Here is a 24,733-nt window from a genome sequence, read left to right on the forward strand (position 1 = left end):
AATTAAATTAAAAAAAGGTATATGTTATTCTTCGTGCAAACGCCGGAAAGAACTCTTTGTTGACTAAAGGCAATTAATTTTATATTGAATTAAAGGACACATGAAGAGTAAATTTAAGTAATTATTCGTTGATTTTGATAATTGACACAATATTAAATGTTAATTTATTTAAATCATATATCAATATGAATATAATCATCTCAATTCTAAGATGTTAAACCACAGTGAGATCAGGGCCACACATATAACGGTAAACAGGCGCGGATCCAGAGGGGGAGTTCCGGGGGTTGGAACCCCCTTTTTTTGGACGATCAATGCATTTGAATGGGGACATGTAATTGGAACCCCCCTTTGTCCTGGGTTAGGAACCCTCCTTTTTAAAATGGCTGGATCCGCCCCTGGTAAAAAAAGCATATAAATTATATATAATTAACAGGCAAATATTCTCAACAGGTTAAATAAAAACATATCTGTACTTTCAGTTTAAAGCATTTATTAGTATAAATTAATTGCAATAATTTTCAATACCTCTAGGTTTTCTTGAATATAAAAAAACCAATTAATTTTGGCACTTGCGATGAACTTTTAGAACTCATATATAATATATGATATCATAGCTGACAGGTATCTGGTTTTCCCAGGGATTTTCACTTCTACGAACGCCATTGATATCATCGCTGTTACGTTTGGATAACTAAAAAAAAAAAAACATGCAAGAAGGGTGAGTTAAATCTATTTTCAATCTTTACAGTTTAATTTACAGGCATTTCATTTATTATAATTTCTTTTTGAAACAGAAAACCAAACTGAATAAACAGTGTAACCAGTGATGAATGATCATTGTCAAAATTGAGTTCAGTATTCTATCTGTATCTGTATGGGTACGTCGTAGCTACCAATTCTGGCTTTTATACAACGGGGGTATTTTTGGGGGTTTACGTTTTGCAGGACACAATGTATTTTATTTCTCCACTATAGACGATTTGTTTTCTTCTGGAAAAGTCAAATCTACGTACCAGTAAACGTACCACGCGACGTCTACAAATAAGTCGCCTTTCAGTGGCGGATCCAGAACTTTTCTTAAGGGGGGCCCGCTGACTGACCTAAAAAGGGGGGGGGGCTCCATTCATGCACCAATGATTCCCTATATAATCAACCAAATTTTTCCCGATAAAGGGGAGGCCCGGGCCCCCAAGCGGACCCCACCCCCTCCTGGATCCGCCTATGCCTTTCAAAATGAGCTCTTAATTACTGATTCAAATATGTTTCAAGCATTCATTTATTCAAACAGTAAGCATGGTATAACTTTTGTCAAACCGCCGTCTTTATATATAAATATTTAAAGACTTAGTTATCAATGTGGTATGAGCACCAATGAGACAACTCTCCATCCGAATTAACAATTTATAAAAGTGAACCATAATAGGTCAAAGGTACGGCCTTCAACACGGAGCCTTGGCTCACCGTGACCAAACAACAAGCTATAAAGGACCCCACAATTACTAGTGTGAAACCATTCAACCGGGAAAACCACCCGGGCCCCCATGCCCCCCCCTGGATCCGCCTATGATAAGGACGCATCTAAATTACAAATTAAATAGAAACATTGTTTTTGAAGAACCGAACCGTCTCATGAACACAGGCATGACTTCAGGAAAGATCGGAGATCCGTCAACCTTGCTTCGGAAGTTGGTCGTCTTATTAGTCGACAGGAGAGTTATTTCCCTTTTAAAGTATTTTCTGAAGTTCTGGTGGTGGATATATATTCCCTGAATTACCATTTTTGCAGTTATCGGTAAAGTTTACTTTAATTTTTTAATGAAGCGTTCATAATAATTGTTAAATAAAACCCAAATGAATATTATAAGTCCAAATTAGTCTCCCATCTGTTGCATTATATCTTATATCAGATCAGGGCGGGAAAATCCGGGACTTTCTCCCGGTCCTACTTAAAAGCGCCCGGAAGCGCCGGAGAGCGCCCGGGAATAGAAAAAGCGCCCGGGGAAGGAACATTAGCGCCCGGGAGAATAAAATAATAATATTTTTAATAATATTTTTTTTCCTTAAAAAGAATAAATAATCATTGCTTGTTTTGTCCTTAATATAAATGTGGATATGATGCCTGAAGTCTAATATTTTTGCAACTGCATGCCACCATCATGGTGAACACTTTTTTATGCAAATGCTGATATACATTCATTATATCTTTTTTATGAAACTGAAACTGTTTCCATGGCTATATGTTTATCAGGGTTTTAATGCTTATTTTTAAATTTAAACCAAAACCCTGCCTTTTACAAATGTCTATTATCTGAATTTGAATATTACTTGTCTAAAATTTAAGAAAAATGTGCATAACTTATTTCATCAACACAAAATTGTCTCATGCCAATAGAATATATTTTCCCGGGCGCTCCCGGGCGCATTTTAGTAGGACCCCTTTCTCCAAGTCCAAGCACAGCCACTGGGCCGCCTTGTTTACGGGACCTGACGAGGTTTGACTGTAAATTCGTTAGTGAATGATTACTAGCAATAAGTAGTTTCAAGGTAGGCATTGTGTCCGGCGGATATAGGTGTTTATCCAGTTCACTCGGTATCACTACAGTCTACAGGTTTGTTCGCGGAAACAGTGGGAACAAAATGAAAATGTTTATAGCAATATTACACTTAACAAACTAGATTACAAAATAATTCAAACCAAACAAAAAAGGGTGTAAACATTTAGGGTGCAAACAGACTTTGGGTGCCAGTGGCTGATCCAGAAATTTTCATAAGTGGGGGCCCACTGGCTGCCTAAGAGGGGGCCTGATTGCTTCATGCTTCAGTGAATCCCTATATAAGCAACCAAATTTTTTTCTCACAAGGCCCTAAATCCGCCTCTGGGTGCAAATGTGTAGCCTGTAATATATATAGGGTTGGGAAGTGAAAGGGTGCTATAATTTACAAACATGAAAAGTCACGAACATGTTTTTTGCAAACTGACCTGGATTCACTTTTTTTCGAGTTTAGACCGGGTATTTCAAGTGAACTGCTGTCTCCTTTGTCATTTTGGGGCCTTCTTATAGGCGACATGTATGGCCGATTAAAATTAATTGATAGATTTTCATCCCAGTCCACCCCTCTGAAATCATCCTGCCCCAATTTTTTTTTTATATATATTTGAAAATATATGATTTCCGGATTATGTTCATTTCCATTACCAGTAACCATCAATGATTTCGTTTCATTCAAAACTTCCTGTTTCAACTAGATTATTGTATTTCTTCGAGTAATTTAAAATGATTCTACAGATCTATGATGACAACGTCATCTACCGAAAATAGAGATTGATTACGGGAATGGCATAACATATTTGGCTTACGATTAATATGCTGTTTCCAGTGTGGATCCAGAACTTTTCCTAAGGGGGGCCCGCTGACTGACCTAAGAGGGGGCCCGCTCAAGTCATGCTTCAATGATTCCCTATATAATCAACCAAATTTTTCCCACGAAAGGGGGGCCTGGGCCCCCCAGGCCCCCCCCTGGATCCGCCTATGGTTTCCAAGAATGCAAATTGCTGCATGACACAAATTTTTATGATTAGAAAAACATGGATTTTTTTATTGAAACTGTACAATGTCAATGACTTAATTTGTGTCAGGAATTTTGGACTGAATTTCAGAATGATATCCAAAGCGCAAGAATTGTGGAACTCATTGGTACAAAAAATGACTGACTTTAAAAATATTGACTCAAGCACGAATTTATTATATTTTTTTACTGTATATTGAGTTCAAAAAGTCGGCAAACAGACTATGCAGTATGGGCTTTGCTCATTGTTGAAGGCTGTAAGGTGACCTATAGTTATTAATGCCTGTGTCATTTTGGTCTCTTGTGGACAGTTGTCTCATTGGCTATCAAACCACATCTTCTGTTTAACTTTTATATACACCTACATGTAGATTTTTTTAACAACAGCTATTGTTTTCTGTTGACAAACAGCAAACACCCTCTGTCCCAATACCTTCAATAAGGGTTATTAAACACTTCTTTTTGTTAAGTTCATGTTTTTACATTGTTGCTAGCCTATGTTTGCATCATGCATAAGAATCTTTAAAGCACAAACCCTTTTATTTTCAACACTTGTTTGTGGTTTCATTTTTGTCGAGCCTGCAACTTTTGTTGCAGAAAGCTCGACATAGGGATAGTGATCCGGCGGCGGAGGCTACAGCAGCAGTGTTAGCTCACTTCTTAAAAGCTATATATTTTAGAAGGTGGAAGACCTGGATGCTTCATATTTTGTATATAGATGCCTCATGTTACGAAGTTTCCGTCAGTCACATGGCCAATGTCCTTGACCTCATTTTCATGGTTCAGTGACCACTTGAAAAAAAAGTTCAGAATTTTTGTAACGTTGAATTCTCTCTTTATTATAAGTAATAGGATAACTATATTTGGTATGTGCGTACATGTACCTTGCAAGGTTCTCATGCCCGTCAGACAGTTTTCACTTGACCTCGACCTCATTTCATGGATCAGTGAACAAGGTTAAGTTTTGGTGGTCAAATCCATATCTCAGATACTATAAGCAATAGGGCTAGTATATTTGGTGTATGGAAGGAATGGAAGGTGTACATGTCCAACTGGCAGGTGTCATCTGACCTTGACCTCATTTTCATGGTTCAGTGGTCAAAGTTAAGTTTTTAAGTTTTGATCTTTTTATCTAATATTATATGCCAAAGGTCAACTATATTTGGTGTATGGAAATATATTATGATCTATATGTCAGTCCCGCAGGTTTTATTTGACCATGACCTCAATTGCACGGTTCATTGGACAGTTAAGTTTTTGTGTTTTGGTCTATTTTTCTTAAACTATAAGTAATAGGTCAACTATATTTGTTGTATGGAAGCATTGTTAGCTGTACATGTTTGCCTGGCATGGTTCATCTGACCTTGACCTCATTTTCATGGTTCATTGGTCTTTGTTTAACTATCTTATTTAATGTTAAGTTTATGTGACAGTTGTAATAACGCTTTATACTTAGGACTATCAACATAATATCAATGATAGTAAAGAAGGCGAGACATTTCAGTGTGTGCACTCTTGTATTCTGTACTCCTAATTCTTGTGCTGCATACCAATGCATATTTGCTTCATACAAGAAAGCAAAATTAATTTGGTGTAGTTAGTCCAGCTGAAGAGAGCATTTCTACACATCATCACATGGTTTTTCCATTTAATGAAAATAGGTTTCTAAAGCCACAATAACATCATGTAGAACAATGGTTGCCAATGAATAAGAGATATTTAAGAATTATGTGTGATTCCTTTAATACATGTACATACATGTACATGATATAAGCTTATTATTACTCTTGCATTAAGAACACGTTACAGGATTGTCTGATATGAAATAAAAAATAAAAAATAAAATCCTCCCCCCCCCCCATTTAAAAAAAAAATTTGGATGAAAATCTAATAATTAAATTAAGTTGGCCTATATACATGTACATGTAGCTAACTATACCCAGTATGGGCTTTGCTCATTGTTGAAGGTCTTATGGTGACCTATAGTTGTTAATTACTGTTTTTTGTTAATTACTGTTTTTATTTGGTCTCTATTGGAGATTTGTATCATTGGCAATTATACCACATCTTCTTTATAATTGTGATTATAAAAGTCTTATTATCATGACTTCATCTTTTTATAGGCTTGTAAGTTTTTTTACAGGAAGTATAATTTAGTATTCAAATGTCCATCATCCGTCTATGGTCTGTATGGCGTCCACATGTCACACAGTAACTTGAAAACCACATATCATCTAAATTTCATGAAACATATACATAGTTGTTTCTTATGAAAGTCAAACGATCAGTATACTTTTTGGTGAAAATAAGATTTAAACTTTTTGAGTTACAGGACTTTATAACTAAAACAAGGGTGTGTTTTTTCACATGTCATGCCATATATTTCAATAATCGATTATTACTTAAAACAACACACATTTCTTTGTTACAATGTATATTATTCTACAGATCTGTATACTTTTTTTTTTTGGTGATTATTCAAAATTTTATTTTAGAGTTATTGAGTTGTTGTTTTTTAAAAAGGGGGTCGCATATCACGCTATACATTGTATTTTAAAAACCATTAATTATTTATATGGCTTAAAACTTTACAGACTTTTTAGTTAAATTAATCTCAAGATCTATATATTTTTTGGTGATGATTCAAAGTATTATTTTAGAGTTATAACTTAAGTTATCTAGTTTTTTGTGTCTCAGGAACTATTTATGATTATAATGCATGAAGCCTCAAATACAAGAGGTGTTCCAAAAGGAAATTATATTCTGGAATATTATTTCCTCAGGAATAAATATTACAATATATGTTCCTAATGGAATAAATGGTATAATTACTATGAAATATTTGTTTTAACAGGAATAGATATTATATATGACAATGTTTATAGCAAAGTTTCCATTGGTACTTCTGTAACAAATATATGTGTACAATTTGGAAATTAGTATGGCGTCCATTATCACTGAACTAGTATATATTTGTTAAGGTGCCAGCTTAAGGACACCTTCGGGTGCGGGAATTTCTCCCTACATTGAAGACCTGTTGGTGACCTTCTGCTGTTGTTTTTTCTATGGTCGTGTTGTTGTCTCTTTGACACATTCCCCATTTCCATTCTCCATTTTATTTGTTGACAGACCAAGGTCATATCATGTGTTTGTGGTGCAGCTGTTTATTTTTGAATGTTTTATACATGTTTTGAACATAAACAATGCAGAAATTCCTGATAGTTCACATACATTATTTTTTTAGATCAATGTTAAAAATGTCTAGATTATTTTCTTGCTGGACATAGGGATAGTGATCCTGTTTGGGCTTTTGTGGTAACTAGCTTCTTAAAAGTTTAGTTTTCACATAGATGCTTCATATATTATAGATACATGTACATGTACATATATATGCATATAGATCATTAGATGCCTTATGTTATAAAGTTTCTGTCTGTCATGTGATATTTCCAATGTTGTTGACCTCATTTTTATGGTTCAGTGACTTCTTAAATTTTGTTAGATTCTTGTTATGAGCATTTATACTATAATTAAATTTAGTATCTGGATATTTTGTAAGGTCCTCATGGCTGTCAAACAGTTATAACTAGACGTCAACCTCATCTCATGAAAGAGTGAATAATGTAAAGTTTTTCGAGGTAAAAAAAAGTCAATATTGCAGATACTATAGGTAGCAGATCAACTAAATTTAGTGTATGGAAATAATGCAGGGTGTGCACATCCAACTGGCAGGTGTCGTCTAATCTTTACCTCATTTTCATAGTTGTTCAGTGGGTAAATTAAAGTTTTGTAATTTGGTGTTTTTTTTGCATACCAAGGGCAAATACAAACTAGAGGCTCTAAAGAGCCTGTGTAGCTCACTTTGGTCTATGTGAATATTAAACAAAGGACACAGATTGATTCATGACAAAATTGTGTTTTGGTGATAGTGATGTGTTTGTAGATCTTACTTTACAAAACATTCTTGCTGCTTACAATTATCTCTATTTATAATGAACTTTGCCCAGTAGTTTCAGTGGAAAATGTAGTGAAAATTTACAAATTTTATGAAAATTGTTAAAATTTACTATAAAGGGCAATAACTCCTTAGGGGGTCTTTTACTAAAATCTTCTCTGAAACTACTGATCGATACTTGGTCACAATCATCAATAGGAGGATGGTAATGCCCTTTACCATCAGGCATCAAACAGTCATTTTCAGCAACCGTTAGCATTAAAATTTGTTAAAAATTTACCATGATTTGTCAAAATATGCTTATCATGATTCGTCATATTTAGTCTCAAATGATTATCGTTATTGTCATTTTTGGAAAAAAAATAACGTGATTCGCCTAAATCAGTTGATAGTTCTTTCTTCTAAAAGAAAGTGTACATTTTATCATCATATTCCAAAAAAATTACCGTTTTCATCGTTTGGCAAGAATTTTTACCATTATTTGTCATGAAGGTACCCCCATTACAAGGTTAACCCTCCAATAGGTATCTAGTTTTAAAAATGTGTCTGATGACCCTGTCTGCCAACCAACATGGCTGACATAGCTCAAAATAGAACAAAGGGGTAGAATGCAGCTTTTGGCTTATATGTCTGCATTAAGAGCAAATCTGACAAGTGGCAAAACATATGGCCTGCAACAGTTGTTGGGCCATACAGTTTTACCCTTGTCCCCCAGCTGATTTTTGGTAATATAAGTGAGTTAACCATGATGAGTTACAAATTATGTTTAAGCTTTGTTCTGCTCTCCTAATTTTTGCAGAAATACAGACTTTTCTTTCCCCACCAAGTAGAGGGGGCATTAAGTACTATTGTCAGTGTGTCTGTACCTATGTTTATCTTTATAGATTGGTTTCTATAATATTAGATTGCCTGACCAAATGTTATGAAACTTGTACACAATGCTCAATACCTCAAAACACAGACCAACTTTGAATTTTGGTGGTGTCACATACAAATTTGGGTTGCTTAACTATGCAAATAGACAAGAAATATTAATTAAATGAAACCACCCCCTCAGTCAGGGTGTCACGGAATATAAGTTCCTTCATAATATAAGTTCCAAAAGGAATAAATATTCTGGAATATTATTTCCACAGGAATAAATATTACAGTATATGTTCCTAACGGAATAAATGGTATAGAATATTTGTTCCAACAGGAATAGGTATTATGACATTGTTTATAACAAAGTTTCCAGTGGAACTTCTGTTAGGCGGAACAAATATACGTTGACAAGTGTCTATTGACTTGCTTAGTTTTCATGTACCATCATTAGTTTGTGATTAGGTCAGTCGTTAGGGAACCACTAGTAGTAAGTTAATCATGGAGATTTTTTTAGTCCTGCCCCTTTTAATAGTCACATTCTATTGACTTTGAAATTTTTGCTTAGTTTTCATGTATAAATTTGTGATTGGGTCAGTTTACGAGGAATCACTAGTGGTAAGTAATTGATTATTGGCAGTGGCAGATCCAGGCGGAGGCTTCTGTGGGTTGGAACCCCCCCCCATTTTTTTGGACGCTCAATGCATTTGAATAGGGACATGTGGTTGGAACCCCTCTTTTATCAATGGTTTGGACCCCCCTCCCCCTTTTTAAAAAAGCTGGATCCGCCCCTGTAATTGGTATGCAGTTGAATAAGCATTGGCACATTTTATTTCCATAGAGATTTGTGGGCCCTCAGTCACCAGTGATATTGTTGGCCTTTTTCAAAACTACCTCTAACCTTTTTTATTTGGAAAATATGCCATTTTGTCAAATTGGGAAGTTTATAATAACCATGAATTCGACTGGAACTTCAATTTGCAGACCCCCTTTCAAGAGAAAAACCCTCATTTGAAATAAGACCCCCTTTCAAGAGAAAAACCCTCATTTGAAATAAGACCCCTTTTTATTAGCTCACCTGGCCCGAAGATCCAAGTGAGCTTTTCTCATCACTTCAAGTCTTGGCGTCCGTCGTCTGTCGTCGTTGTCGTTAACATTTTACATTTTGAACTTCTTCTAGAGAACCACTGAATGGAATGAAACCAAACATGGCATGAATGTTCCTTATGAGGCGCTGACCAAGTGTTGTTACTTTGTAGCCGATCCATCATCCAAGATGGCCGCCAGCAGGGGACTTAGTTTAACATAGGACCCTATGGGAAATGCATACAAATGACTTCTTTTAGAGAACCACTAAATGGAATGAAACCAAACATGGCATGAATGTTCCTTATGAGGCGCTGACCAAGTGTTGTTACTTTGTAGCCGATCCATCATCCAAGATGGCCGCCAGCAGGAGACTTAGTTTAACATAGGACCCTAATGAGAAATGCATACAAATGACTTCTTTTAGAGAACTGTTGAATGAAATGAAACCAAGCATGCCATGAATGTTCCTTATGAAGTGCTGACCAAGTGTTGTTACTTTGTAGCCAATCCATCATCCAAGATGGCCGCCAGCGGTGGACTTGGTTTAACATAGGACCCTATGGGAAATGCATACAAATGACTTCTTTTAGAGAACCACTAAATGGAATGAAACCAAACATGACATGAATGTTCCTTATGAAGTGCTGACCAAGTATTGTTACTTTGTAGCCAATCCATCATTCAAGATGGCTGCCAGTGGGGGACTTAGTTTAACATAGGACCCTGTGGGAAATGCATACAAATGACTTCTATTTTAGAACCACTGAATGGAATGAAACTAAACATGGGATGAATGTTCCTTATGAGGTGCTGACCAAGTGTTGTTACTTTGTAGTTGATCCATCATCCAAGATGGCCGCCAGCGGGGGACTTAGTTTAACATAGGACCCTAATGGGAAATGCATACATTGAAATGACTTCTATAAGAGAACCAATGAATGGAATGAAACCAAACATGGCATGAATATTCCTTATGAGGTGCTGACCAAGTGTTGTTACTTTGTAGTTGATCCATCATCCAAGATGGCCGCCAGCGGGGGACTTAGTTTAACATAGGACCCTTTGGGAAATGCATACAAATGACTTCTTTTAGAGAACCACTGAATCAAATGAAACCAAACATGGCATGAAGATTCCTTATGAGGTGCTGACCAAGTGTTGTTACTTTGTAGCCGATCCATCATCCAAGATGGCCGCCAGCAGGGAACTTAGTTTAACAAAGGACCCTATGGGAAGTACATACAAATGACTTCTTTTAATGAACCATTGAATGGAATGAAACAAAACATAGCATGAATGTTCCTAATGAGTTGCTGACCAAGTGTTGTTACTTTGTCAGCCATCAAACATCCAAGATGGCCGCAAGTGGGGTAACTTAGGTTAACATAGGACCCTATGGGAAATACATTCAAATTTCTTCTTTTAGAGAACCACTGAATGGAATGAAATCAAACATATCAATAATGTTTCTTATGAGATGATGACCAAGTGTTCTTACTTTGTAGCCAATCCATTATCCAAGATGGCTGCCAGCAGGGGTTTAGTTTTACATAGAACCACTGAATGGAATGAAATCAAACATAGCAATAATGTTTCTTATGAAATGCTGACCAAGTTTTGTAACTTTGTAGCCAAATTTTATCTTTTTTTTATATGATTTCAAAAACCCAAGTAGAGTCAGGTGAGCGATACAGGCTCTTGAGAGCCTCTAGTTATCAGTGATCATGGTGATAATACATAAATAGACCTTCAAATCTGCATACAAGTCATTTTAGGCATGAAAAATGTTTAAATGAGTTTTTCAGTTTGTATTCATGCACAATTACTACTGAGACTGCACTGTTTGGGAAAAAAAGTTGTCTTTTGGGGAATAATTTTAAGCCATTTTTTTCAAATTGGGATTCTACTCCAGGGGAAAAAGCCTTTATTCTCCTGTAATTTAAGCCAATAACATCACTGGTCACTGTCTATGGACTTTGAAACTTTTGCTAAGATTTCATCTTAGTTTATAGTTTGTGATTAGGTTGGTTTATGGATAAGCATTGGCATATCTCATAACCATAATGACTATTTGACCACGCCCCCTCAGATTTGGTCATTTGACTTTGAAATTTTGCTTAGTTTACATGTATTAGTTTTTTTAGGACGTCTGTTTAAAGGGAACTATAATTATGATAAGTCAATGGTATTTGGTATGCATTTGTATTAGCATAAGCACACATTATTACGATGGAGATTGTTACTTTCAGTCATGTTTCATTGACTTTGAATATTTTCAAAACTTACAAGTGTTTATATTTTAATTTCAACATTTGCATTATCATAATTACAAAAAAGTGAGACATATTTCCGTGATAACAGTTTATTATATACTTTATATCATAGGTCAGGCAAACTAATACGTTTAACGCCAATCAATTTATTTTATTCAGTATTGCACAAAGTCACAAAAGATAATGGTACAGGGGCGGATCCAGCCATTTAAAAAAAGGGGGGGGGGGGGGGTTCCAGCTACATGTCCCTGTTATTCATATTTTACACATAAATGGACTAAATTTTTCTGCCAGTTATAATGCATTGATCACTCTGGTTAGAATTTTTCAAATTTTAATAACTTTCTTAAACTTATTTGTAAAAAAATATTTCCTGTTTAAACATACATGTATATTACTTATAAATGGACTTCAATATTTTTCTTCCAGTTATATAACATTACATACAGTCTGCAGTTAAAGTTTTTAAAGCATTTATTAGATTCATAAACCTTTCTCATTCCTTGATTTTGACCAAACTTGGATAAAAGCTTCTTACAATCAAAAGAAAGTATCTGAAGGAAAATTTTTAAATATTTTTTTCCTCATTTTTGTTGAGCCACTTTTGATTGCACCAATATGGATGCATGCATGCATATATATGTATTTCCTTCATTGATTGAAATTTTATGAAAGGTTATATATACATCAAGTACCTAAATGAAAAAACAAGTTTTTTAACTTCCTATGTCAATTAAGATAAAAACTGGTATGTTTAAATGTAAAATCTGGATGCTATTTAGGTCAGAAAATTTGAAAGATTAACTGATTCACATATTTGTGGTTTAAATGAATGATGCTGAATCAGCAAATGTTAGCATTTTGATAAGGCGTCATATCCGATTTTAGAGAGATGAATTAAATATAAGTCATGTTTTTTTTTAAAAATAAAATATGGTTTAAAAACCTACAGTCTACTAAAAAAGAACATTTATTTTTAAGTAATTTGACAGATCATTTTGAATTTATCTATTTTCAGTCTACAAGCAGTCATTAATTGATTGAAGATTTGAAGGTGGCGGGGAAAAGGGGAGAGGGGGTTGTACTCCTAAATTATTTTGGTAGGGTTGAGCTTGAGCATGCAACTGAGACATCAAGTACCCCACCATTTTCATATATTTTGTTTATCAATTAGATATATATTTAGATATTTTTTGTGGAAGAGTGAATTTTCTGCCTTCCATTTACACTGGATGCATTGATTGTATTATACAGTATGTACTAATTCTAAATATCTCTTGCAGATAATTTATTGACTTGGTGATTCTTTGTAATCTACTTGTGATTAGGTCTTATTTTATTGGTCATTGGTCAGTCAGGGGTACTACTTGTAGAAGTTATTTTTAATTACTTGAAAAAGTAATATTATTTACTTATATAAGTAAATTTGTAGGATACTTATACAAGTGAATTTTATTTACTTGTATTATGTAAAAAAAATATTGGCTGAGTTATGTCCCTTAGACAATCAGATTTTTTTACTTGTAGAAGTAAAAAAGTCATCCGATCTTCTTTTATTGAATTTATGATTATTGCTCTAATAGAATTTTAAATTATCTGCCCTTTGTAGATGTCTTTACTAATCATTTAAGTGTAATTCCATGGACAATGAACATCCCATTTGTCTGTTGTCTTCAGAACACTGCTCATTAATACAAGCCCCCAAGGAGCAATTTTTGAAGGCCTTGCACAAATACTTAAGATCTTTACGCAATCAATTTCTTTGTTGAATTAATGAGACTCTAATAAAAAAGTTGAGCAAACCTGGGAAAAATCATTATAGGCATGAACTTACATCTCAAAACTTGATGACTTTTGTGGGCTTGTAAGAAAAATTTACTGTAAACATGATAAATACAAGTAAATTTTTGAGAAAATTAAGGGGAGATTATTCAAACATTATTTATTTACTTATATATATATGCATATTTTTTTTTACTTCTTCAAGTAAATAAAATAACTTGTACAAGTAGTACCCCTGACTGTTAGTGGTCTTGTGATAATTATACAGGGAATTTAATTGCTGGTCAATTTTGGTCTTTGTTCACAAAAGTTTAAATAGTTTAATTTTTTAGCATCTTCTGGTACATTAGTATAAAAAGTTGCAACTTCCTGAGAAGCTGACAAGGCCAAGAGAATTTCTTTTAATAATTGCTATCATGTTTCATGTGTACAAACCTTTGAATGTTAACTAGGTGCATATGTCAAAATGATTGGATTTATTGCATCTACTACTAACATCAGTGGGAATACATTAGAATATGATAAATATAGAGTTCAATTGGTTTGACAAATAGCTGCAGATGCATTCACAACTGTTACGTTTAACCACACATAAAAATACTGACGTCTGATTTAAGTTTCAGATACTTATGATATAATCAAGCATTAGTGATTATATATATATGTCAACCTTATTATGTATTAAATCATCTTTTAGTATATATATTTCATATACATGTAGAACTTATATATTTTCCCCAAAAAATATTGCAATATGACAAAATATATTTAACTAATGAACCCAGCAGAAAAAGCAGAATTGACATAGCTTTTATTTGTTTATTTGGTTAAACATTTATTTTGTTGAGAGCCATTTTGAGGAAATATCTTATTTCACAGTGAAAACGTGTTTTTTTTGTCTTAAAATTTGCTATACAATAACACCGAATTAATTTGTAAAAAAATATTACATAGAAATATACATGTATACAATGTATATGTTCACATCAGGAGAAAAAAACCAACTGGAGACAAAATAATGAACTAATTAAACAAACTTTAGCACATGTTCTGTTTAATAATGCCGTGGATTTTGTTACATATACTTGTAATTTATAACAAAGTTTTTTTTGCAAGTACCATCATTTTCTCCCTAAATAATTCAGAATTTGTTGAATAGGTAACGAACCCATCTATCCTATCACACTAGAGATAGAGGATAATGCAACAGGTACACTCAAGTAGACTGCCTCTTATCTAATGACTTACATCTGCTGAAATTAACAATGAGGGTTGGTCTAAAACAAAACTACAAATTTATATGAAAACAGAAATGATTTCAGTTTCCCAATTGAGAAAATAATAGGCCATTTCTGTTACATAATTGCATGTGTCTGTCCCAGTCAGGAGCCTGTAATTCAGTTATTGTTTGTTTATGTGTTACATATTTGTTTTTTGTTCATTTTTAACCGGATTTTTGTGACAAAAATGTCGGTTATTGATTAGGGGATGTACGCCGGGCGGCCAAGCAGTCGGGCGGTCGGGCGGGCGGCAATCAAATGTTGTCCGTGCATTAACTCATGAACCGTTCAGCCAAAGCTTTTAAAATTTTAATATGTTGTTACTGACAACTAAATGAAGGTCAAGTTCAATAATGGCGATTTTGACTTTTACCGTTCAGGAGTTATGGTTCTTGAAAGATTGAAAAATGGAGTTTTCAGTCGTGTCCGTGCATTTACGCATGAACTGTTCTACCAAAGCTTCCCAAATTTTAATATGTTGTTACTGATGACAAAATGGAGGTCAAGTTCAATAATGACGATTTCGACCTTTACCGTTCAGGAGTTGTGGTTCTTGAAAGATTGAAAAATGGATCGCGTTTCCAGTTGTGTCCGTGCATTTACGCATGAACTGTTCTACCAAAGCTTCCCAAATTTTAATATGTTGTACAGTCTTCACACTGAACTGCTTAATCTACAGGCACGCAGCTCAATTTTTGAAAAATTTTAGTTAGATTCTGTTGGCCTGTAGGTCTGATTTTTACAGGCCCGAGAGCAATTTTACCAGCCCCTGCCTGGGCTGCCACTCGGCGTGAAGACTGGTTGTAACTGATGACAAAATAGAGGTCAAGTTAAATAATGACGATTTTGACTTTCACCGTTCAGGAGTTATGGTTCTTGAAAGATTGAAAAATGGTGTTTCCAGTCGTGTCCAGGACACAAATAAATATTAATAAATCCGGTTTGCTGTCGTTGTGACAGCCTCTTGTTATCAGAAAAAATGAGATGAGGCCAAAATCATTATTTGACTCTATTAAGGGCTGATTAATTACATTACGTAAGTACTTTGATTTGTTCTACATACATGTACATTGTACAGCTGAATATTTGTGTAATGAATCAAATTCAGGAAATTTGTGTCTCCTCTTGCAGAGTGCAGGACATATGCCGAAGTGAGTGCAGTTGGCAACATTATGAGCTTTTTGCATAAAGTTTTGTTTTTCTGGACAACCTGGATACTTCAGCTAGTATAAATTAATTGAAAACAATACTTTATTAATTCTATGCGTTTAAAGCGCTTTTCTGGATTAAGTTTTATCATCAGGAACACTCAAAGCCAAATTGGAAATCTGAAGATGTATAAGTACCGAAACTGTTGAAACTGCTAAAATAGAACACAAGCCTAGGGTCAAAATACATTTTTTTTTAACCCATAAGTCAAGTGAGCTTTTTTCATCATATACAGACCCTTGTCTGTTGTCCATTAACTTTATATGGTATGGACTTCTTCTAGAGAGCCACTAAATGGAGCGAAATAAAACATTGCATGAATATTCTTCATGCTGTGTTGTAAAAGTTTTGTTAGTTTGTAGCTGATTCATTATGATCCCAGACGGCTGCCAAGGAGGGTGGAAAAAGGGGGTGTTGCTAAACGGCGGAAACGGAAAACGAAACGGAAACGGAAACAGAAAGAATTAACATCTTTTATTTAGGGTTATTTTATCTACATATACGTGTAAAGGCATGTTTTATGTAGTATAACACATGTTTACAAGAAAGAAAAAAAGAGGAATAAATTGAAAATAAAAGATTTAAAAGCATAACATATTGAAATAATTAGCAGGAGATGATGAGACTGTTTTTGTTTTTAAATATTAGATAAGGTCATGCGATTCATTATAGTCTGTTAGACTTTTCTTATTTTAAACACATGTTGGATAAATGTCAATAAGATAGTAACCCAGCAACACAAAACCAAATCTACATACGGCCTAAAAAGATGGACCTTCAACTCGATCCTAAGATAGGTTGGGGAAATTCTTTTCATTGTTTTTTCTTTGATTCTTCTTCAATTGCTTTGCATCATGATTGGTGTGTATTTGTAACTTTCATTGTATTTTTAACCGAATTTTTGTGACAAAAATGTTGGTTATTGATTTAGGGATGTACAGCTGGCAGTTGGGCAGTCGGGCGGTCGGGCAGTAGGGCGGTCAGGCGATCGGGCAGTAGGGCGGTCGGGCTGTCGGGGTGGTGGCAAACAACTGTTGTCCGTACATTTACTCATGAACCGTTCATCCAAAGCTTTTAAAATTTTAACATGTTGTTACTGACAACAAAATGAAGGTCAAGTTCAAGAATGACGATTTTGACTTTTACTTTTCAGGAGTTATGGTTTTTAAAAGATTGAAAAATGGCGTTTCCGGTCGTGTCTGTGCATTTATGCATGAACTGTCCAACCAAAGCTTCCCAAATTTCAATATGTTATTACTGATGAAAAAATGGAGGTCAAATTTAAGAATGACGATTTTGACTTTTACCATTCAGTAGTTATGGTTCTTGAAAGAATGAAAAATGGCGTTTCCAGTCTTGTCCGTGCATTTTCGCATGAACTGTTCAATCAAAGCTTCCCAAATTTTAATATGTTGTTACTGATGACAAAATGGAGGTCAAGTTCAAGAATGACGATTTTGACTTTTACCGTTCAGGAGTTATGGTTCTTGAAAGATTGAAAAAGGGCGTTTCCAGTCATGTCCGTGCATTTACTCATTAACTGTTCAACCAAAGCTTTTCAAATTTTCATATGTTGTTACTGATGACAAAATGGAGGTCAAGTCAAATAATGTTGATTTTGACTTTTACCGTTCAGGAGTTATGGTTCTTGAAAGATAAAAAAATGGCATTTCCATTCATGTTGTTGCATTTACTCATGAACCATTCAACCTAAGCTCTTTCAAATTTTTTAAATATGTTGATACTGATGACAAAATGCAGGTCAAATTTGATATTGACGATTTTCACTTTCACCGTTCATCAGTTATGGTTCTTGTGATATTGCCAGGACACAAATAAATGTGACAGCCTCTTGTTTCTTGTAAAATGAAAAGAAAACGAAAAAGAAACCTAATGGGACAAAGAAATATGGACAACAACAAATAAGGAAACCCAGGAACTGGACATATACATTTGTATACCCTTTATTTTAATGTAAACATTGATGAAATCACTCACTATACTTAGCCTTTTTTCACTGATTACAATACTGATGTACGATGTTAAGTATTAAGGTATCAAAGCATTACATCTCCTAGATTTACTATCAATAATACGAATTGATGTGAAACAAGTGGCGGAAAATAAGTAGCCTACATGGTTAACGTCGTCTTGTATTAAGATTTTTAAAATCAAATTGTACACACTGCTTTAAATATCAAGCCGCAGTTCCTTGCCATACCACAGCATCAACGGCCTGGTTGATCTGTTTGATGTTGTCCAATTTACCATGACTCTTTGCTTGCAAAAGCATAGGAATGAGTAAATCCAATATTGTGTTTTACCTGGTTTCCTGTAACTGTTTAAATTTGATTAAAATGGTTTAATATATGTGGCTTTTTCAAAATGTGACATAAACAGTGGCGGATACAGGGGCGAGTTCCGGAGGTTGGAACCCTTTTTTTCTGACGACCAATGCATTTGAATGGGGACATAAAGTTGGGCCCCCATCCACCCTTTTCTCCTTGGTTGGGACCTCCCCTCTGTTTTTTTGAAAATGGCTGGATATATCTGTAACATGTCCTTATCGATGTTTTGGGCGCAACCATTGAGGACAGTACATATAGTTGCAACTGTGTTATTTACCAATAGTTATGTAACCAACATCTTCTTTCTTTATAAGAACCTTTGAATTGATTGAAACCAAATATTGTATTTATGTTCTTGATGAGGTGCTTACCAGGTTACCTACCAAGTTTTGTAACCTTGTCACTGATTTGTCATCCCAGATAGCTACCATCAGCTGGGTACCTAGTTTTAGGATAACATAAAAAATTCTTACATGAATCACTGATAGTGATAGGAATAATATATGACATGAATGTTTCTTATGAGATGTAAACTTGAATTAGCATTCTTACTTTGTTATCCTAGAAAGTTGCCTATAGTGACCCTTAGTGTAACATAGTACTAACCTATTGGAAAAACATACATGCAATTATTAAATTGTCTTCTAGAGAAAAGCTTCAAATGGATCCAAAGGAAGCCAAGGCTTGATGTAGAAATAAGGCTTTTATTTGACCTAATTTGGTGACTTTATATACAATGCCACTCGGATGGAAGGTTGGCTAATTGGCACTCATACCATGGCCACATCTTCTTATTTTATATGATTATTTGTTTCTTAAGAGCTGTTTTGTTGCTTTGTTGCCTATCTCAGTATCTGTTATCTAAGTAGGCTTCAGCAAGGGGGCTTTATAGTTTAGCATATGCTGCTATGGGAAATACTTACAAATTTTGAAAGAATTGAAACCAGTAATGATTTGTATGTTCCGTATGAGGTGCTAACAAAAGTAAAAAAAAATGTACTTTGTTGCTTATCTGTCCTCTAAGATTTTTATACGACCGCAAAAATTTAGATTTTTTGGTCGTATATTGCTATCACGTTGGCGTCGTCGTAGTCGTCCGAATACTTTTAGTTTTCGCACTCTAACTTTAGTAAAAGTGAATAGAAATCAATGAAATTTTAACACAAGGTTTATGACCACAAAAGGAAGGTTGGGATTGATTTTGGGAGTTTTGGTCCCAATATTTTAGGAATTAGGGGCCAAAAAGGGCCCAAATAAGCATTTTCTTGGTTTTCGCACTATAACTTTAGTTTAAGTGAATAGAAATCTATGAAATTTTGACACAAGGTTTATGACCACAAAAGGACGGTTGGGATGGATATTGGGAGTTTTGGTTTTAACAGTTTAGGAATTAAGGGCAAAAAAAGGGCCCAAATAAGCATTATTCTTGGTTTTCGCACAATAACTTTAGTATAAGTAAATAGAAATCAATGAAATTTAAACACAAGGTTTATGACCACAAAAGGAAGGTTGGGATTGATTTTTGGAGTTGAGGTCACAACAGTTTATGAATTAGGGGCCAAAAAGGGGCCCAAATAAGCATTATTTTTGGTTTTTGCACCATAACTTTAGTATAAGTAAATAGAAATCTATGAAATTTAAACACAAGGTTTATGACCATAAAAGGAAGGTTGGGTTTGATTTTGGGAGTTTTGGTCCCAACAGTTTAGGAATAAGGGGCCCAAAGGGTCCAAAATTGAACTTTGTGTGATTTCATCAAAAATTGAGTAATTGGGGTTCTTTGATATGCGGAATCTAACTATGTATGTAGATTCTTAATTTTTGGTCCCGTTTTCAAATTGGTCTACATTAAGGTCCAAAGGGTCCAAAATTAAACTTAGTTTGATTTTAACAAAAATTGAATCCTTGGGGTTCTTTGATATGCTGAATTTAAAAATGTACTTAGATTTTTAATTATTGGCCTAGTTTTCAAGTTGGTCCAAATGGGGGTCCAAAATTAAAGTTTGTTTGATTTCATCAAAAATTGAATAAATGGGTTCTTTGATATGCCAAATCTAACTGTGTATGTAGATTCTTAATTTTTGGTCCAGTTTTCAAATTGGTCTACATTAAGGTCCAAAGGGTCCAAAATTAAACTAAGTTTGATTTTAACAAAAATTAAATTGGGCTTATTTGATATGCTTTATCTAAACATGTACTTTGATTTTTGATTATGGGCCCAGTTTTCAAGTTGGTCCAAATCAGGATTCCATATCAAGTATTGTGCAATAGCAAGAAATTTTCAATTGCACAGTATTGCACAATAGCATTGATTGATTGTTGGTTGCTTAACGTCCATATTGCACAATAGCAAGAAATATCTAATTGCACAATATTGTGCAATAGCAATTAATTTTCAATTGGAGTTATCTTTCTTTGTATAGAATAGTAGTTGATAATATATGTTGGAAATTTGCCAGACATGACTATGATGTCATTTTCTATTTTTATTTGCCAATAACTTTATGTAAATAACTTCATTGGAAATTTGCCAATATAAAATGTGGCTGATGAAGCTTTTTTCCCTTATCTTATCTAAAATGTTTTTAGATAATGTATGTTGGACATTTGCCAGACATGACTATGATGTCATTTTCTATTTTTATTTGCCAATAACTTTATGTAAATAACTTCATTGGAAATTTGCCAATATAAAATGTTTCTGATGAAGTTTTTTTTATTGTTTTATACAATAAACAATGTATATTCACTTTTACTACCAACCAATCTTTACCATTCAGTGATAACAAGCACTTTATTTTACATTTTAATATTTTATGATGTATTTAAAAGAGTAGTTATTGTTGCAAACTCCATTAGAAATTTGAATTGATATCAGTTTTGGAAAAAGGGAAACCGGGATGTGAAAAAGGGGGGGGGGGGGTTAAATTTTTCTCATTTCAGATTTCATAAATAAAAAGAAAATTTCTTCAAACATTTTTTTGAGAGGATTAATATTCAACAGCATAGTCACTCAGAATTGCTCAAAGGCAAACAAATTTTTTTTAAGTTCATTAGACCACATTCATTCTGTATCAGAAACCTATGCTGTGTCAACTATTTAATTTTAGATTTAAATAAGTTTGAAGAAGAAATCTTTAATAGATTTGTAAAATCTTGACATTTGTTTTGTGTAAAAAAAACCATGTAATGTCAAAAATTTGATCACAATCCAAATTCAGAGCTGTATCACGCTTGAATGTTTTGTCCATACTTGCCCCAACTGTTCAGGGTTCGACCTCTGCGGTCGTATAAAGCTGCGCCCTGCGGAGCACCTGGTTTAATATGTAACCTTATAGAAAATACATATTTTTCAAAATTAGATATAAAGTTCAATGTATTATTTTCATAATTTTTTTTTATGGCCCAGAACGAAGTTGTCAGGGCAATATAGTTATACCCTTGTCTGTCATTCTGTCATTCGCTCATTCTGCAACAAACCATTACACAGTCTTTTTTTCTAAACACTTTTAGATATTTGGCTGATTTTTGGTATGTGAGTTAACCATGATGAGTTACAGATCAAGTTTGAGTTTTGTTCCTCTCCTCTAATTTTTGCGGAAATCAGGCAAACTAGAGGTGTCAAAACGACATGAATGGCCCTGTCTCAAAATGTTGGAAAATCTGCAATTTCAACAACAAATATGGACAAAACATGATGGTAGTCTCACGTATCAAAAATTAGCTCAAAATCTTAACTGTGATTTTCAACAATTTATCAGGGTCCAAAGTCAGAAATTTCGGCAAAAAATTAGCAGAGTGGAACAAAACTCAAACTTGATCTGTAACTCATCGTGGTTAACACACATACGAAAAAATCCGCCCAATATTATCTGAAGGCTTTTAGAAAAAAAGTCTGTAATTACCATGATTTTCAATCATTTAATCGTAGACCAAAGCCTGAAATTGCAAAAATTGGCAGAGCGGAACAATACTCAATCTAGATTTGTAAAATAGAGAATGGAAATTTGAAATGTAACAAAATTAAAAAAATAACAGAGGGCCACTAATAGGTCTTTTTCACAGCGAGAAAAAACACATCCAGTTGTGGACTTCAGCTGGCCCCTAAACAAAAATGTTTACTTACGGTACTCAGTGGAAATAGATGTCATACTGAACTCCTAATAAACGTATCAATGAACTAAAACTAAAAAAAAAACCTACAAGAATAGCAGACAAGAGGCTTCTGACAAATGGTACTGGCACACAAATTGTTGTAAACCTAACTAGCTTAATAACCTGCCCAAATTTAACCAAAGTTCAGCACAAACATTGTTTTCAAAATGTGTCTGATGGCTGATATGGCTAAAATAAAAGAGGGGGGGGGGGGGTAGGAGGGGTCCTGATCCCAAAATCTGGGGCTTTAAAACATGAAATCCTGAGGTCCCAAATTTAAAAAAAACTACAATCCCAACATCCCAAAATTTTGAAAAACGAATTCCTGGATCCTTAAAGGATCAATCTCGAAATCCTAAGCTTAAAAACACATGATCCCTGAGTCCCGATAAAGGTCCTATCCCACCTCATAGAAAGTAGGGGTAAATGCAAGGTTTGTCTATTATTCTATTATTATGAAATTTGTTATGAAAAGACTTTGAATATTTGCATACTTTAAATGTTAAAGTATTGCTATTTTAATTGCAACATATGAATTATTGAATAACAAATAAACATGATCTACAAATACATGTAGACCAGACATATCTCTGTGTTAATGTTTCTTTTTCTTTTTCTTTTCAGAAATCAAGTTGACCAAGAATATAATATCAAACAGGTAGGAAACTTACATAAATAATAAGTTATCAGTTTTCATAGGAGCTCAGCGGAAAATATATATATTTTGGGTGTTATCTAAAATTCATTGCATGCTTGATTATTTCACAAATCTTTTTGAGGTCGGTTTAAACATATTTTATTGTTTCAAATGACAAATGGATCAGACACAATTGAATTTTGCATCTTATTTACTGACTTCTCTCTGTGAAGTTTAACTCTAAAGTTGATCATTGGACTCTAAAAGTTGAGTTATGATTCAATCATCTTGTCCTTTCTGATTCCTTCATTGTTTCTTATCGCCCCACTGTTGTATGTTGATTCATCCTTCTGTTGTCAACACTATCAATAACTCAAAAAAGCTTTCAGCTGAATTTTCATGAAACTTTGGTGAATTGTTGATATATATATATATATATATATATATGTTCAGGACCAACTGAGTATTTGGACCATATGAATATAGTCATGACAATATGCGTGTACTCATATGGTCTGACCCTATGCATATGGTCCAACCATACACGTATGGACTGTCTGTATGAGTATATACTCTTATGGTTTTTAACGGGCGGGACCATATGAGTATTTTAACCATATAGGTTCAAATATGCATTGATGGTTTACATATGACAATGTATGAATTTAAAGGCTAAGTTAAAATTAAATATTGATCATGCCAAAGTTGGTTTTCATTGCTTATTACATTCTTGCATGTAGGCTTATGCTGTTATGGTGACATTTACTTCCACCCAGTAACATAACCTTTTTTCCCATTTGCACATAATGGTTTTGCACGATCCTTTTCAGTTACACCTTTTGTTTGCAAGTGAAAAGGTAGCTTTCTTTGCAGCTGCGTGCAGTGAAGCAAATGTTTTTGGTTATTCCGACGTGTCTACGGTGTTTATGAAGCTGTAGATTTCAAATATCGTAGTATGACGTCAGTACATCATATTAACAATAGCAACTTAAATAAAATATATTCCTAAATGCCAGTGACCTCTTATTTCTCTTTATTGAGAAATTTTTGGAAGTAATCTTTTCGAGTAGACGTATTTCTATATACTCAAAATAACAAATTGGTAATGGACATCGGTATAAAATGTGTCTATTATAGTTTTGACTAGGTAGTTAAATTAACTGTGAAACTATCAGTTAATATCTTTATTATAATATAATAATGAAATGACCTACATGTATATGATAGAGTGTTTTTAAGGAACAGTTATACCATATGAAGAGTTTAGAAGTATTCAAAGTAAACTGTAACAGAGTGTTTATTACCCCAACCAGGCGTATGGTCGGATCATATGAGTATATACCCAGTATATATCCATGCAAATACTCATATGACAGGGACTAAACTTAACGGTTGCCCAGTCGCCCAATGCGACCAGATTTTCAGCTAGGTGAACATTTTTATCACCCTGATCGCCCAGCTGGCATCAATTAATATTTTTCATCCAATGTCTATCCTTTTAATAACCGAAACCCAGTAGGACAACTACGTTTTTGATGGGAAGTCACGATAAATTCATTGTTTTTACGCTTTTG

General features: G+C 34.2%; 1 long non-coding RNA gene across 1 annotated transcript in view; it reads left to right on the top strand.

Annotated features, from left to right (window-relative positions):
• The first annotated feature begins 1,706 nt into the window (after positions 1-1,706).
• LOC143059959 (uncharacterized) overlaps positions 1,707-24,733 on the top strand; it is a 120,366-nt gene continuing 97,339 nt past the window's right edge. Inside the window, exons 1-2 of the long non-coding RNA XR_012973717.1 lie at positions 1,707-1,795; positions 23,147-23,180. This is a non-coding gene — a long non-coding RNA (uncharacterized LOC143059959). The remainder of the gene's footprint in view (positions 1,796-23,146; positions 23,181-24,733) is intronic.

The sequence above is a fragment of the Mytilus galloprovincialis genome, unplaced genomic scaffold (genome assembly GCF_965363235.1).
Source record: "Mytilus galloprovincialis unplaced genomic scaffold, xbMytGall1.hap1.1 HAP1_SCAFFOLD_47, whole genome shotgun sequence".
In the NCBI taxonomy this organism is placed as follows: domain Eukaryota; kingdom Metazoa; phylum Mollusca; class Bivalvia; order Mytilida; family Mytilidae; genus Mytilus; species Mytilus galloprovincialis.